The sequence below is a fragment of the Melanostigma gelatinosum genome (assembly GCF_949748355.1).
Source record: "Melanostigma gelatinosum genome assembly, chromosome: 16".
NCBI classification, from domain to species: domain Eukaryota; kingdom Metazoa; phylum Chordata; class Actinopteri; order Perciformes; family Zoarcidae; genus Melanostigma; species Melanostigma gelatinosum.
Genome location: NC_136649.1, coordinates 375,697 through 395,081, shown reverse-complemented (window position 1 = coordinate 395,081; position 19,385 = coordinate 375,697).

The following is a 19,385-nucleotide window of genomic DNA, read 5'->3' as shown; positions in this document are numbered from 1 at the left end:
TAAACATTACACGATTTAACCACTAGAGGGCAGCAGTGTTACACCATTTAATGAATCATGGACATGACATAATTTAACCACTAGAGGGCAGCAGTGTTTCACCATTTAATGAATCATGAAAGATTACATGATTTAACCACTGGAGGGCAGCAGTGTTGCACCATTTAATGAATCATGAACATTACATGATTTAACCACTAGAGGGCAGCAGTGTTACACCATTTAATGAATCATGAACATCACACGATTTAACCATTAGAGTGCAGCAGTGTTACACCATTTAATGAATCATAAACATTACACGATTTAACCACTAGAGGGCAGCAGTGTTACACCATTTAATGAATCATGAACATTACACAATTTAACCACGAGAGGGCAGCAGTGTTACACCATTTAATGAATCATGGACATGACATAATTTAACCACTAGAGGGCAGCAGTGTTTCACCATTTAATGAATCATGAAAGATTACATGATTTAACCACTGGAGGGCAGCAGTGTTACACCATTTAATGAATCATGAACATTACACGATTTAACCACTAGAGGGCAGCAGTGTTACACCATTTAATGAATCATGAACATCACACGATTTAACCATTAGAGTGCAGCAGTGTTACACCATTTAATGAATCATGAACATTACACGATTTAACCACTAGACGGCAGCAGTGTTACACCATTTAATGAATCATAAACATTACACGATTTAACCACTAGAGGGCAGCAGTGTTACACCATTTAATGAATCATGAACATTACACGATTTAACCACGAGAGGGCAGCAGTGTTACACCATTTAATGAATCATGAACATTACACGATTTAACCACTAGAGGGCAGCAGTGTTACACCATTTAATGAATCATAAACATTACACGATTTAACCACTAGAGGGCAGCAGTGTTACACCATTTAATGAATCATGGACATTACATGATTTAACCACTAGAGGGCAGCAGTGTTAGGGTTAGGGTTAGGGTTAGGTGTTAGGGGATTGTGATAACCATGCTGGAAGCCAGCATAGCTATCTGTGCACTGTCCATCGCCGCCTCAGCCTCCGAAGCACCTACCTCTCATTCAAGCCCTTAGGCTGTCTTGTATCCAGTCTGGCAATCCAGATCCTTTCAGCCCTTTTCCTCTGGGCGATGTTCCACCTGGGGTTACACTCAATGACAGTCGTTAAAACAGATTTCCATTCATGTAATAAAAAGTGTTTCACCAAAGATGTCTCCATCTTTTTCCTCTTCAGTATATTGTGTTTGTGTTGCATGAAACGAATAGATATGGTGTTGCCTGTTTCACCCACATACTGTAAATCACACTTTTTACAATAAATGAGATATATACAATTTTTTGACTTCAGACTGCCCCGGGTCATTGTCTGAAAGACCTCTTTTGTGTACCGATTAGTGAACCAGTTTTGGTGTTTAAAATACTGGCCCTGTACTCTGGATTTAGGATCCGAGAGGGGTTTAATCTTCGCTTTTACCAGGAGATCCTGTAAATTCTTATTTTTCCTGAATGCAGCAATAACACTGTAGTTTTGTAATGTTGAGGTTCCTGTAATATGTTTGTGAAAGTTCCTCCTACTTTCTCTAATTAGTTCAACCGTTGACGGGGAAAATGTCGTCACAAATGGAAGGTTACAAGTTACTGCTAGTACTTTAGTTTGCTGAAATGACCTCCTGCATTTTCTAAGAAAGTACTCCAATGTTTAACTGTAATCGTACTTGCATCAGTGGAATTAAATTCCTTATAATTGTAAACCAGTTTTGGTAGCGTTATTATTGCAGCGTGTCGTCTGCACAAAGCAGCGGACACACGTGTGCTCCAGCCTTCTCTCTGTGGGGGTTGAGATTCAGCCTCGAGGGAAGACTAAAATGTGAAGTAAGAGAAGTAGAACGCATCAGAAAAGATTTGCAACAGCAGATAGAGGAAAGGCTAGCAGAAAGTAAAGAAGACGAGGATATAAAGAGAATGCAGCGGCGACTGCTGAAACTGCAAGTAGCAGAGGTCGACAGAGAAATCAATAGAAAATTTCCAGCAGTACCAGCCCCCACCACGATGCAGAAGTGGTGCATCCAACAGAGGGAGAGGTAACGATAAAGGGGGGCATGAAGGTCTTGTAAGTAAAGGAGTGTGCTACGTATGTGGGAGAGAAGGTCATGGGGTGAGAGATTGCCCACATAAAAGAAGAGGAAGACAGCCCAATGCACCACCACAACATGCTCCGTTCCCACCACAACATCAGCAGTACCTACGACCAGGTCCATCTGGACCTCCTCCCGTGAGACATCAACAGATGCCCATGCTGTCACCAGGACTATGGGGAGGTTCAGTGTATAGCCAAGATACATAGATGATTGCCATGTGATCTCTTACAGCAGAGATATCGTGGTGAAGGGGAGATATGGTAAGGTGTCAAACAATTGGAAAAGGCTCCTCCACCAATAAAGTGCGAGGATCGTGTAAGGACTTATGCAGCTCAGTTTTAAAAAAAAGAAACCTTTTATTTTTCAGGAGAGGGTGAACAAATAAGTGTTTCTAAACACAATAAAATGGACTGAGACTGATCTCTGGTCTGAGAGAATCAGTGGGACTAATACAGTTTTAAAATGGAGCTCCTAACGTTTCGGCAAGTTGTGCCTTCCTCAGAGGAGAATAAAAAATGAAAGAAAGACTGGAGGTATTTATACCTTCCCTAGGCGGAGCAACCAGGGAGCTTCTGATAGGCTGGAACTCCCTCTAATCAGATGGCTAAGCCGTCTCAGCTGTCTAATTGAACACCTGGCAATCAGGAGGAAACCTGTCTTAATCGGCACCAAAGGCCTGCTGGGTGTAAAACCACCAGTTAAGGGCCATCATCTCCACCCAATGAGTTTCTAATACAAGTCAAGGTACACTTTGTGGCACTGGCAGGTTAGGTTCAGGGGAAAAAAAGGGTCTGGCTGCCTTTAGGCAGTCAGAGGGCACGGGCACACAAAGTATAGGCCTTAATACCTGTAATTCTCAAGAGGGGTTTGTAAGTTTTTTTCATATTTTGCAGATGTCCTGGCGGGTCTCCAAAAGGAGGTGTCCCCGCCCTCATCAGAGGAGGTAAGTCCATCATTTAGACACTCTAGGTCCCCCTAGTCTCAGTTTAACTGTGACCTCTGTTGAGAAAATTATTTTATATCCAGTTTAATTAGCAACTAGTTTATATACAGTTTAATTAGCAACTAGCTTATATGCAGCTTTAATTAATCACTAGCTTATTTGTAGTTTTAATAACCATTAGCTTATGCAGCTTTATTAACCACTAATACAATACACACAGTACACGCTAGGGCAAGGGAGAAACAGTGGAAGATTACTGGCTTAACTGCGCCACAAGGAATAGGCCGCCATCTTTAAATAGATAAGGGAGGAACAATAGATAGTGAGATACAGGGACATCGCCCCAGCAGACTCCCCTCTTCACACAACCTCTCGCCTCAAAATCTCACTACACACTGATAGAAGAAGACGCCTTCTGGGAGGGGCCAAGGTGGACGGACGTCCACGGCCTCCACCCAGGTGCCATAACGTACAAACGTGCCACGCCTGCATCTTTGACTTTGACCAATGTACATCAAGGGGAGGAGCCCTATATTAAGCTTCACACTGCCGTGTCAAAGTGTGACTCATGGTGAATCTCTGCGAAGTTCAACCATTAGCACCCAAGCTTGTTTGATTGCTGGGCTGAATAACTCTGTTGATAAATAAATCTATTGCTTTGATATAACTATACGCCTCTTGAGAGCTTTTGTTATCCTCTTAAATCCGCTCTGAGTGAAATATAACTTTATTTTTCACAACAGATGGTGGAGGATGCGGGCATAAACGATACAGAGCTTCGGATTAGAGAAATAATGAACCTCTCTTTATCTTTTCAGAACCACAAGGCGTTGTTCCCTCTGAGGCTGGGATTGCTGGTAATTGCCACCGGTAGCCGTGCGAGCAGTTCGGGAACAGTCTGATAGTGCCGGCACAACAACAATACACAGGTGAGCAGAGCCTATTTAACTGAAGTCTGCATATTGTATTTATAGTCATAAATCCAAATTTTATCAGACTGACCGAACTGTGACTATGGCATAGTCATAGAGTACTTGTAAAGAGTAATCACACAGCAGCAGGGTTGTTCAGCCCAGCATTTGGGGTTTTGTTTTGTACACATGAGTGAATGAGTCCAGCAGAAAACGTATGATAAAAGGCGAAAGATAACGCACCTGTGGCCTTGTAGATGTGAAGTAGGGTGAAACGCACACACGCGTGGATCACGAAGCACTCGAATCCATGCCACAAATAGCGTGATCTTTAACGTAATTTATAAGACGTTTTGGACTACGAAGAAACTGTATAACATGACGGGGATATATGTGTGTTAAAGGTCATTGATAAACTGTAAATTGTATTGAGAGAATTGACCGTGAAATATTACCGTATCAAGACATCAAGTGTGTTACGTGTGGTGTAAAAACCAAGTTAACTCTGCTTAGAGTAACCCTTAGATAGTTTCTGCACGGGAGCACAGGTTTTAAGTTAACAGATGCATCGTTGATAGCGGACGAAGAGAAAAATTACCTTATCAAGACCATCAAATCCCAGGACACTGAATTCGTGAGTGGCGTGCAGTGTAAAAACATGATATCTCTGCTTAGAGTATCCTAGACGTAGTTTCTGTACGAGAGCGCAGAATTGAAGTTAATCGATGTGTCGTTGATAACGGACGTTGTGTAATAAAGTAACCAGAAGCGAAAAGGACCCGCAGAGTCCTAGGTTACTTAAAGTGTATTAAAGTGTGTTGTTGATGTACTGCTGGTAGTGTGATGCTTAGCACAGCGGCCTTCCACGCGGGAGGCCCGTTATCGAGCCCCAGCCAAAGCAGATATTGTACTTGTGTTTTATGATACGCAGCGGCCGTTGTGATGCATTAAAGTAGCGCTGTTTGTTTTGTGTGTTGGTTAGGGAAAGAATTGTTTATCATTTGACTGTGTTTGTTTGCTGAGAAGCAGTTTGTCATTTGTGCGGTGGCCAAGAGGTCAGTCAGCACAGCAGTCGGTTTGCTGAGTTTGGAGAAAGTGGATTAACTGTCGAGTGTTCAGAGACGGCAGCGTGTGATTTTGATTATTTGGTATGAATGAGAGTTGATGTTTGAAGCGTACATATGAGAGAGAGACAGCTGAGAGCTGAGAGCTGAAGCTGAGTTGATGTGTGGCAACAAGTTCGTGTGTGATTTCAAAGTTGATGGTCAGTTGAGCAGAAAAAAACACGCATTACACACGGGCGTTGCAATCACACACAAACATAAAAAACATTAGAATAGACTGAGAGACAGCTGAGGGTTAATATAAGTGTCAGTTTTACTGGCGTAGTTAAAAAACTACTGATTTATTGGAAAATTGTGTTCCCTAGGGACCGTTAGCAAAGTTTAGTGCGGAAACACAGCGAGCATTCATTCAGCCAGACAGGCGCTGGGAAAAAAGGAGGAAAGCTTTCCTGATAACAAAACAGGTGCCGTAGGGAGTGTATCGGCTCCAAGGACAGAGAGCTGAAGAAAATTATAATGGAACTAGACAAAACACTCCACCAACTTCTGATCTAGACGATTCAGATGACCTAAACATCGAGTTACAGCCATTAAATTAGTAATTCCAAAACATAGAAGTTCACACCTAGCAGGGGTGAAAAGGGGGATTTGTAAATAAAATATATTCATTCACTGTTAAATAATATGCGTTATACTTGTAAAGCTTAGATTGCGGAGTTGTGAGGTCACTGTAAGTAGGTCAAAAACGCCGAATGGGGCATTCCGTCGCCCGTTCGCACGATAGGAACAGATAACAGTGGCCCTGAAAGTAACGGCTTGCTTAAACCATCAGATTAGGGCAGAAAATGGCCATCTTAGTATAGAGGACAAGAGCTCTTTTCTATTCACACAGAGACTCCGAAATGAGTTTAGAACTGTATTCAATTCATTTTCTGGTGTTAATAATAAAGTAGATCAACATTTCACACACAGACGTTCCAGAGAAGGCAGGGTTCGGACGTGAGACAGTGTGGAGGAAGCTGTCCAGAGCTGTCCATCAGGCCATTTGAATTGAACAGCACAAGAAAAGTTGGGAGAAGCTTTGGCTTTGGTACTTCACGAACTGGGAAAAGGAACATTTGACAGGAGGTTTGGCTCTTTCTGTGGCCACTTCAGGAACTGCAACAAGAACAGTGGACAGGAGCTTTGGCTCCATCTGGTGGACATTTGGGAATACTGCATTCAGACTTTTTATATTGCAGATTAGTGCAGAAACTGCAGACATGGCAGGCAAAGAACACACTTATGATAAGCACAGAGCAGCAGTAGAGGGATCAGATGTGGAGCTCAAAGCATGGCAAGTGTCACTAATGAAGAGACAGCTGGCAGAGCTTGACGCGGCTCAAAAGACTGCAAAAGACAAAAAGAACCAGGAAGGAGGAACTTTCTACTGCTACAACTGTGGAAAGCCAGGCCACTACGCACGTGACTGCCGCTCCCGCTCACGGGGTCAGCAACAACAACAAGGCTCACCACATGGAAGAAGAGGAAATTACCAGAGAGGGACAGGCAATCAGCATCCAAGAAGCCAGAATCAAGCTGAACAGCAATATCTTTCACCACAGGCCTGGCAACAACAGAGACACTGCTGCAACTATTAGCCTCAAAAGAAAACCAAGGTCCAAACATGGAGGAGACAAGTCACTTTCCTGGGCCGCACTCTCTCATCAAGCGGCCCACAGCCCACAGCCCACAGCCCACAGAGAAAGCATCCTCCATCATGAAACACCTCAGCCCCACTAGTTTGGACACAAGAAACAGAAGATGCGTTCACCACTCAGACTCTGTCACATGCATCGGCACTTCAAGAATTGACTATTCACTCCCTTTCCACCTAGATGTTTCTGAACAAAAATGAGGAATGGTAAATGCAGTTTTGTATCAGAAAAAAGGGGGAGAAAGAGACTCATCAAAGAATCCTCCTAAGCAAAGAATTCACGTTCAAAGCTGCAAGAAAATCGAATATTCAAAAAGAATGCACAAGAGCACACATTGTTTATGAAACAGGAGGAATCAATATGGCATCATCACTACAACAGGCCTTAGATGTGCAGCAAGTTGAAATGAAGGCATATATGACTGCATTAATCATTCTCACGGAGGCTCTCTCCAAACAGGTCCAGCGAACCAGTGCAGCTGACCAGGAGGAGGTAAAAAAAATCTCATCCGAGTGGGTGACTGGGTCAGGGTCAAAGTTCATAAGAGAAAGTGGACTGACCCCAGGTGGACAGGGCCGTACGAAGTGAAGGAGGTTACTTCACACTCGGTCCAAGTCATAGGTAAAGCAGGAGCACCTTGGCACCACCTGACACACTGTGCCCCAGCACCTGAGCCGTCCAGACCTCTAGCAGAGGTCCGAGGTAATCTGACGCAAAATGCAGAATTTGTTTTGTAATTTGACTTTTCAGCAACAACCAATCCCTTATCTCTGTCTCTGGACAACGTCACCAAGAGCAGCACAGGAAAAAACATAATATGGTTCGCCCTATTAGTGGAAGTCCCCGGCAAAGACCCGCGAGTAGGAATTCAGATAAACATAATTCCACCAGTAGTGAACAAAATCCTGACCCTAGAGAGACCACCGCCACCACCGCACCCACCAATTGTCTTATCAGAAGATTTCTCTAAATGGACTCCCCAACAGGTGATCCAATTAGCTACAGGACATGGAAACGACAATGTTTGGTTAAATTGGATTGTTGATAAAGCTATAAAAAACAAAATGAGTAGCTGTGTAGCTTGTGCTGCAGCTAGACCAGCTATGTTCACCGAACCAGCACCACTATATCCTGAATCTGACCCAACAGGATATGCATGCATGACAAATAGGACTAAAAGGGCTACTCCACCAAATTGCACGACTCTGGCATTCATATTTCCACCAATTGATAATGCAACTGCAGTAGGTTATTTCAAAGACAAAGGTCCAACCTACATAGATGCAATCGGAGTGCCCAGAGGAGTGCCTAATGAATACAACATGACCAAATTGCAGCAGGTTTTGAGAGTATCGTGAGTATAATTCCATGGATAACTGTGAATAAAAAATGTTGATCGTATCAATTATGTGCATTACAATGTTCTTCGCTTGGCTAGTTATACTAGGGATGCAATAGAGGGTCTGGCTGAGCAGCTGGCCCCAACTTCTTTGATTTCTATGCAAAACAGAATGGCTTTGGAGCTTTTGCTCAATGTTTGGAGACCTGTGTTGCACTGTCATCCCCAACAACACTGCGCCGGACGGTTCAGTCACAAAAGCACTGAATAGTCTGAAGGCACTGTCAAAAGAAATGCAGGAAGCATCAGGTGTAAACAATCCATTTGGAGATTGGATGGAAAACATGTTTGGAAAATGGAAGCACCTGATCTTGTCAATAGCAGTGTCAGCGGGAGTGTTCATTGCAATACTGGTGTCATGTGGATGTTGTATAATACCCTGTATTCATTCTTTGGTTGGCCGTCTCATCACCACTGCCCTCTCCAAGGAACCACCACCACCCCCTCCTTATGGAGCTTACCCAGTATGGGAAGAGCAGACCAGCCTGGTAGGGTCAGGTGAGGCAGAGCCAGACACAAGCGTGTGAACAGGGTAGGAAGGTAAAGAAAGTGACGTCCTTCAGACGTCAAGAGAGGGATTTGTTGAGAAAATTATTTTATATACAGTTTAATTAGCAACTAGTTTATATACAGTTTAATTAGCAACTAGCTTATATGCAGCTTTAATTAATCACTAGGTTATTTGTAGTTTTAATAACCATTAGCTTATGCAGCTTTATTAACCACTAATACAATACACACAGTACACGCTAGGGCAAGGGAGAAACAGTGGAAGATTACTGGCTTAACTGCGCCACAAGGAATAGGCCGCCATCTTTAAATAGATAAGGGAGGAACAATAGATAGTGAGATACAGGGACATCGCCCCAGCAGACTCCCCTCTTCACACAACCTCTCGCCTCAAAATCTCACTACACACTGATAGAAGAAGACGCCTTCTGGGAGGGGCCAAGGTGGACGGACGTCCACGGCCTCCACCCAGGTGCCATAACGTACAAACGTGCCACGCCTGCATCTTTGACTTTGACCAATGTACATCAAGGGGAGGAGCCCTATATTAAGCTTCACACTGCCGTGTCAAAGTGTGACTCATGGTGAATCTCTGCGAAGTTCAACCATTAGCACCCAAGCTTGTTTGATTGCTGGGCTGAATAACTGTTGATAAATAAATCTATTGCTTTGATATAACTATACGCCTCTTGAGAGCTTTCGTTATCCTCTTAAATCCGCTCTGAGTGAAAGATAACTTTATTTTTCACAACACCTCCAAGAATGGAGAATGGCTAGCTAACGCTAGCTACGTGTAGCTCCGGTTTTGCGGTACTCTGTATGTAAAATAAAAGTGCTTATAAAATAAAATAACCAGTAGAGTGTGAGAGGAGACAGAGGGCGTACCAGTGGAATTAAAGTGTGGGATTTTGGTGAAACTTGTGTGTGTGTATGCTTCATTAGAAGCTCCGTTTTTGTCGTTAGCATATCCGTTAGCATAACATCAGGATAACTTCCTGTCGGCGAAAAATAGTAGAAGAAATGCGAAACGCCAGAAAACCAACTAGCGGCCAGGAGGAGTAACTGCTAGATAATAGTAATAAGTGTTTAGAATCTGTGAATTTGTTAGAGCTTCATTGTCTAAGACCTGTAAGCTTACATCCTGACTTTAGTTTTAATTAAACATTATAACAAAGATTAATGGTTTCAGTTGTGCTTCTTCAATTCTTGAACTTAATTGTGATTCATTAGTAAATGAGATTCATTATTGTGCAGACCAGAGTGTAAGTGCAGTTCAACAGTTTGACTTGTATTGGTATTTCTGATTGAATATCTTTGAACACAGTTATTGATTTTTTTAAAGTTGAATTTAATATTTAATTGATTAATTATTCATTATTTTTTAATTTCATTTTACTTCCAATTTTAAACCTTTCGAATTCTGATTTGGAACTGGATTGTGATCTTGATTTTGACTCTGATTTAGATGTTGAGTTTGATTTAGGAATTCTAATTTCAATTTTGGATTCGAGATTCCTTCACATATCCAGTATTGACTAATTTTGGTACATTTACTATTTTACATCGTTCCTAAGAATCAATTTTGACACGGACGGCGCAAACATATTTGAGAGATCGTTGACCTCTCTTACACTACAGACGTATGCTAACATTTACTGCTGACCTTTGGGCAGTTTTGTGTTTGTTTTAGTCGAGGTGCGTGGTTGAGTGGATCCAGATCTGGGAAGTGAAGCAGTGGATCCCAGTTTTGGAGTCAACGACCGCACACAATACAGCACAGAGGGTGAGTTGACTTTGATTCATGTGATGACAAGCGTGCACATTCAATACACACATTTGAATACTCCTAGGCTGCATTAATTTACATTAAAGAAGCAGAGGAAGGAAGTAGGAGAACTGGTAAGTAAACTAAGCTGTGAAGTAAGGGAAGTAGGAGAACTGGTGGGAAGACTAAAATGTGAAGTAAGAGAAGTTCAGCTCAGTTTTTAAAAAAGAAACCTTTTATTTTTCAGGAGAGGGTGAACAAATAAGTGTTTCTAAACACAATAAAATGGACTGAGACTGATCTCTGGTCTGAGAGAATCAGTGGGACTAATACAGTTTTAAAATGGAGCTCCTAACGTTTCGGCAAGTTGTGCCTTCCTCAGAGGAGAATAAAAAATGAAAGAAAGACTGGAGATATTTATACCTTCCCTAGGCGGAGCAACTAGGGAGCTTCTGATAGGCTGGAACTCCCTCTAATCAGATGGCTAAGCCGTCTCAGCTGTCTAATTGAACACCTGGCAATCAGGAGGAAACCTGTCTTAATCGGCACCAAAGGCCTGCTGGGTGTAAAACCACCAGTTAAGGGCCATCATCTCCACCCAATGAGTTTCTAATACAAGTCAAGGTACACTTTGTGGCACTGGCAGGTTAGGTTCAGGGGAAAAAAAGGGTCTGGCTGCCTTTAGGCAGTCAGAGGGCACGGGCACACAAAGTATAGGCCTTAATACCTGTAATTCTCAAGAGGGGTTTGTAATTTTTTTTCATATTTTGCAGGTGTCCTGGCGGGTCTCCTAAAGGAGGTGTCCCCGCCCTCATCAGAGGAGGTAAGTCCATCATTTAGACACTCTAGGTCCCCCTAGTCTCAGTTTAACTGTGACCTCCAAGAATGGATAATAATACGTGTGACCAGTCTGTGTTTTAGCAGCGTGGAAATACGTTTAAAATGATGAATAACATTGCATAATCTGTAGCCGCGCTGTGAGGAGCTAACGCTAGCTACGCGTAGCTCCGGTTTTGCGGTACTCTGTATGTAAGATAAAAGTGCTTATAAAATAAAATAACCAGTAGAGTGTGAGAGGAGACAGAGGGCGTACCAGTGGAATTAAAGTGTGGGATTTTGGTGAAACTTGTGTGTGTGTGTATGCTTGATTAGAAGCTCCGTTTTTGTCGTTAGCATATCCGTTAGCATAACATCAGGATAACTTCCTGTCGGCGAAAAATAGTAGAAGAAATGCAAAACGCCAGAAAACCAACTAGCGGCCAGGAGGAGTAACTGCTAGATAATAGTAATGAGTGTTTAGAATCTGTGAATTTGTTAAAGCTTCATTGTCTAAGACCTGTAAGCTTACATCCTGACTTTAGTTTTAATTAAACATTATAACAAAGATTAATGGTTTCAGTTGTGCTTCTTCAATTCTTGAACTTAATTGTGATTCATTAGTAAATGAGATTCATTATTGTGCAGACCAGAGTGTAAGTGCAGTTCAACAGTTTGACTTGCATTGGTATTTCTGATTGAATATCTTTGAACACAGTTATTGATTTTTTTAAAGTTGAATTTAATATTTAATTGATTAATTATTCATTATTTTTTAATTTCATTTTACTTCCAATTTTAAACCTTTCGAATTCTGATTTGGAACTGGATTGTGATCTTGATTTTGACTCTGATTTAGATGTTGAGTTTGATTTAGGAATTCTAACTTCAATTTTGGATTCGAGATTCCTTCACATATCCAGTATTGACTAATTTTGGTACATTTACTATTTTACATCGTTCCTAAGAATCAATTTTGACACGGACGGCGCAAACATATTTGAGAGATCGTTGACCTCTCTTACACTACAGACGTATGCTAACATTTACTGCTGACCTTTGGGCAGTTTTGTGTTTGTTTTAGTCAAGGTGCGTGGTTGAGTGGATCCAGATCTGGGAAGTGAAGCAGTGGATCCCAGTTTTGGAGTCAACGACCGCACACAATACAGCACAGAGGGTGAGTTGACTTTGATTCATGTGATGACAAGCGTGCACATTCAATACACACATTTGAATACTCCTAGGCTGCATTAATTTACATTAAAGAAGCAGAGGAAGGAAGTAGGAGAACTGGTAAGTAAACTAAGCTGTGAAGTAAGGGAAGTAGGAGAACTGGTGGGAAGACTAAAATGTGAAGTAAGAGAAGTTCAGCTCAGTTTTTAAAAAAAGAAACCTTTTATTTTTCAGGAGAGGGTGAACAAATAAGTGTTTCTAAACACAATAAAATGGACTGAGACTGATCTCTGGTCTGAGAGAATCAGTGGGACTAATACAGTTTTAAAATGGAGCTCCTAACGTTTCGGCAAGTTGTGCCTTCCTCAGAGGAGAATAAAAAATGAAAGAAAGACTGGAGATATTTATACCTTCCCTAGGCGGAGCAACTAGGGAGCTTCTGATAGGCTGGAACTCCCTCTAATCAGATGGCTAAGCCGTCTCAGCTGTCTAATTGAACACCTGGCAATCAGGAGGAAACCTGTCTTAATCGGCACCAAAGGCCTGCTGGGTGTAAAACCACCAGTTAAGGGCCATCATCTCCACCCAATGAGTTTCTAATACAAGTCAAGGTACACTTTGTGGCACTGGCAGGTTAGGTTCAGGGGAAAAAAAGGGTCTGGCTGCCTTTAGGCAGTCAGAGGGCACGGGCACACAAAGTATAGGCCTTAATACCTGTAATTCTCAAGAGGGGTTTGTAATTTTCTTTCATATTTTGCAGGTGTCCTGGCGGGTCTCCTAAAGGAGGTGTCCCCGCCCTCATCAGAGGAGGTAAGTCCATCATTTAGACACTCTAGGTCCCCCTAGTCTCAGTTTAACTGTGACCTCCAAGAATGGATAATAATACGTGTGACCAGTCTGTGTTTTAGCAGCGTGGAAATACGTTTAAAATGATGAATAACATTGCATAATCTGTAGCCGCGCTGTGAGGAGCTAACGCTAGCTACGCGTAGCTCCGGTTTTGCGGTACTCTGTATGTAAGATAAAAGTGCTTATAAAATAAAATAACCAGTAGAGTGTGAGAGGAGACAGAGGGCGTACCAGTGGAATTAAAGTGTGGGATTTTGGTGAAACTTGTGTGTATGCTTGATTAGAAGCTCCGTTTTTGTCGTTAGCATATCCGTTAGCATAACATCAGGATAACTTCCTGTCGGCGAAAAATAGTAGAAGAAATGCAAAACGCCAGAAAACCAACTAGCGGCCAGGAGGAGTAACTGCTAGATAATAGTAATGAGTGTTTAGAATCTGTGAATTTGTTAGAGCTTCATTGTCTAAGACCTGTAAGCTTACATCCTGACTTTAGTTTTAATTAAACATTATAACAAAGATTAATGGTTTCAGTTGTGCTTCTTCAATTCTTGAACTTAATTGTGATTCACACCATTTAATGAATCATGAAAAATGTCATGATTTAACCACTAGAGGGCAGCAGTGTTACACCATTTAATGAATCATGAACATTACACGATTTAACCACTAGAGGGCAGCAGTGTTACACCATTTAATGAATCATAAACATTACACTATTTAACCACTAGAGGGCAGCAGTGTTACACCATTTAATGAATCATGAACATCACATGATTTAACCACTAGAGGGCAGCAGTGTTACACCATTTAATGAATCATGGACATTACATGATTTAATCACTAGAGGGCAGCAGTGTTACACCATTTAATGAATCATGGACATTACATGATTTAATCACTAGAGGGCAGCAGTGTTACACCATTTAATGAATCATGAAAAATGTCATTATTTAACCACTAGAGGGCAACAGTGTTACACCATTTAATGAATCATAAACATTACACTATTTAACCACTAGAGGGCAGCAGTGTTACACCATTTAATGAATCATGAACATCACATGATTTAACAACAAGAGTGCAGCAGTGTTACACCATTTAATGATTCATGAACATTACATGATTTAACCACTAGAGGGCAGCAGTGTTACACCATTTAATGGATCATGGACATTACATGATTTAACCACTAGAGGGCAGCAGTGTTACACCATTTAATGAATCATGAAAAATGTCATGATTTAACCACTAGAGGGCAACAGTGTTACACCATTTAATGAATCATAAACATTACATGATTTAACCACTTGAGGGCAGCAGTGTTACACCATTTAATGAATCATGAACATTACACGATTTAACCACTAGAGGGCAGCAGTGTTACACCATTTAATGAATCATGAACATTACATGATTTAACCACTAGAGGGCAGCAGTGTTACACCATTTAATGGATCATGGACATTACATGATTTAACCACTAGAGGGCAGCAGTGTTACACCATTTAATGAATCATGAAAAATGTCATGATTTAAACACTAGAGGGCAACAGTGTTACACCATTTAATGAATCATAAACATTACACTATTTAACCACTAGAGTGCAGCAGTGTTACACCATTTAATGATTCATGAACATTACATGATTTAACCACTAGAGGGCAGCAGTGTTACACCATTTAATGAATCATGAACATTACACGATTTAACCACTAGAGGGCAGCAATGTTACAACATTTAATGAATCATGGACATTACATGATTTAACCACTAGAGGGCAGCAGTGTTACACCATTTAATGAATCATGAAAAATGTCATGATTTAACCACTAGAGGGCAACAGTGTTACACCATTTAATGAATCATAAACATTACATGATTTAACCACTTGAGGGCAGCAGTGTTACACCATCTAATGAATCATGAACATTACACGATTTAACCACTAGAGGGCAGCAGTTTTACACCATTTAATGAATCATCAACATTACATGATTTAACCACTAGAGGGCAGCAGTGTTATACCATTTAATGAATCATGGCCATTACATGATTTAACCACTAGAGGGCAGCAGTGTTACACCATTTAATGAATCATGAAATATTACATGATTTAACCACTGGAGGGCAGCAGTGTTACACCATTTAATGAATCATAAACATTACACGATTTAACCACTAGAGGGCAGCAGTGTTACACCATTTAATGAATCATAAACATTACACGATTTAACTACTAGAGGGCAGCAGTGTTACACCATTTAATGAATCATGAACATTACACGATTTAACCACTAGAGGGCAGCAGTGTTACACCATTTAATGAATCATAAACATTACATGATTTAACCACTAGAGCGCAGCAGTGTTACACCATTTAATGAATCATGAACATTACACGATTTAACCACTAGAGGGCAGCAGTGTTACACCATTTAATGATTCATGAACATTACACGATTTAACCACTAGAGGGCAGCAGTGTTACACCATTTAATGAATCATGGACATTACATGATTTAACCACTAGAGGGCAGCAGTGTTACACCATTTAATGAATCATGAACATCACATGATTTAACCACTAGAGGGCAACAGTGTTACACCATTTAATGAATCATGGACATTACATGATTTAACCACTAGAGGGCAGCAGTATTACACCATTTAATGAATCATGAAAAATGTCATGATTTAACCACTAGAGGGCAGCAGTGTTACACCATTTAATGAATCATGAACATTACACGATTTAACCACTAGAGGGCAGCAGTGTTACACCATTTAATGAATCATAAACATTACACGATTTAACCACTAGAGGGCAGCAGTGTTACACCATTTAATGAATCATGAACATTACACGATTTAACCACGAGAGGGCAGCAGTGTTACACCATTTAATGAATCATGAACATTACACGATTTAACCACTAGAGGGCAGCAGTGTTACACCATTTAATGAATCATAAACATTACACGATTTAACCACTAGAGGGCAGCAGTGTTACACCATTTAATGAATCATAAACATTACACGATTTAACCACTAGAGGGCAGCAGTGTTACACCATTTAATGAATCATAAACATTACACGATTTAACTACTAGACGGCAGCAGTGTTACACCATTTAATGAATCATGAACATTACATGATTTAACCACTAGAGGGCAGCAGTGTTACACCATTTAATGAATCATGAACATTACACGATTTAACCACTAGAGGGCAGCAGTGTTACACCATTTAATGAATCATGAAAGATTACACGATTTAACCACTGGAGGGCAGCAGTGTTACACCATTTAATGAATCATAAACATTACACGATTTAACCACTAGAGGGCAGCAGTGTTACACCATTTAATGAATCATGAACATTACATGATTTAACCACTAGAGGGCAGCAGTGTTACACCATTTAATGAATCATTAACATTACATGATTTAACCACTAGAGGGCAGCAGTGTTACACCATTTAATGAATCATGAACATTACATGATTTAACCACTAGAGGGCAGCAGTGTTACACCATTTAATGAATCATGAACATTACATGATTTAACCACTAGAGGGCATCAGTGTTACAACATTTAATGAATCATGAACATTACACGATTTAACCACTAGAGGGCAGCAATGTTACATCATTTAATGAATCATGGACATTACATGATTTAACCACTAGAGGGCAGCAGTGTTACACCATTTAATGAATCATGAAAAATGTCATGATTTAACCACTAGAGGGCAACAGTGTTACACCATTTAATGAATCATAAACATTACATGATTTAACCACTTGAGGGCAGCAGTGTTACACCATTTAATGAATCATGAACATTACACGATTTAACCACTAGAGGGCAGCAGTGTTACACCATTTAATGAATCATGAACATTACACGATTTAACCACTAGAGGGCAGCAGTGTTACACCATTTAATGGATCATGGACATTACATGATTTAACCACTAGAGGGCAGCAGTGTTACACCATTTAATGAATAAAGAAAAATGTCATGATTTAACCACTAGAGGGCAACAGTGTTACACCATTTAATGAATCATAAACATTACATGATTTAACCACTAGAGGGCAGCAGTGTTACACCATTTAATGAATCATGGGCATTACATGATTTAACCACTAGAGGGCAGCAGTGTTACACCATTTAATGAATCATGAAAGATTACATGATTTAACCACTGGAGGGTAGCAGTGTTACACCATTTAATGAATCATGAACATTACACGATTTAAGCACTAGAGGGCAGCAGTGTTACACCATTTAATGATTCATGAACATTACACAATTTAACCACTAGAGGGCAGCAGTGTTACACCATTTAATGAATCATGAACATTACACGATTTAACCACTAGAGGGCAGCAGTGTTACACCATTTAATGAATCATGAAAGATTACACGATTTAACCACTGGAGGGCAGCAGTGTTACACCATTTAATGAATCATAAACATTACATGATTTAACCACTAGAGGGCAGCAGTGTTACACCATTTAATGAATCATGAACATTACATGATTTAACCACTAGAGGGCAGCAGTGTTACACCATTTAATGAATCATGAACATTACATGATTTAACCACTAGAGGGCAGCAGTGTTACACCATTTAATGAATCATGAACATTACATGATTTAACCACTAGAGGGCAGCAGTGTTACACCATTTAATGAATCATGAACATTACATGATTTAACCACTAGAGGGCAGCAGTGTTACACCATTTAATGAATCATAAACATTACATGATTTAACCACTAGAGCGCAGCAGTGTTACACCATTTAATGAATCATGAACATTACATGATTTAACCACTAGAGGGCATCAGTGTTACACCATTTAATGATTCATGAACATTACATGATCTAACCACTAGAGGGCAACAGTGTTACACCATTTAATGAATCATGAGCATTACATGATTTAACCACTAGAGGGCAGCAGTGTTACACCATTTCATGAATCATAAACATTACACGATTTAACCACTAGAGGGCAGCAGTGTTACACCATTTAATGAATCATGATCATTACATGATTTAACCACTAGAGGGCAGCAGTGTTACACCATTCAATGAATCATGAAAAATTACATGATTTAACCACTAGAGGGCAGCAGTGTTACACCATTTAATGAATCATGAACATTACACGATTTAACCACTAGAGGGCAGCAGTGTTACACCATTTAATGAATCATGGACATTACATGATTTAACCACTAGAGGGCAGCAGTGTTACACCATTTAATGAATCATGAAAAATGTCATGATTTAACCACTAGAGGGCAACAGTGTTACACCATTTAATGAATCATAAACATTACATGATTTAACCAGTTGAGGGCAGCAGTGTTACACCATTTAATGAATCATGAACATTACACGATTTAACCACTAGAGGGCAGCAGTGTTACACCATTTAATGAATCATGAACATTACACAATTTAACCACTAGAGGGCAGCAGTGTTACACCATTTAATGAATCATAAACATTACACGATTTAACCACTAGAGGGCAGCAGTGTTACACCATTTAATGAATCATGAACATTACACGATTTAACCACGAGAGGGCAGCAGTGTTACACCATTTAATGAATCATGAACATTACACGATTTAACCACTAGAGGGCAGCAGTGTTACACCATTTAATGAATCATAAACATTACACGATTTAACCACTAGAGGGCAGCAGTGTTACACCATTTAATGAATCATAAACATTACACGATTTAACCACTAGAGGGCAGCAGTGTTACACTATTTAATGAATCATAAACATTACACGATTTAACTACTAGAGGGCAGCAGTGTTACACCATTTAATGAATCATGAACATTACATGATTTAACCACTAGAGGGCAGCAGTGTTACACCATTTAATGAATCATAAACATTACATGATTTAACCACTAGAGCGCAGCAGTGTTACACCATTTAATGAATCATGAACATTACACGATTTAACCACTAGAGGGCAGCAGTGTTACACCATTTAATGATTCATGATCATTACATGATTTAACCACTAGAGGGCAGCAGTGTTACACCAT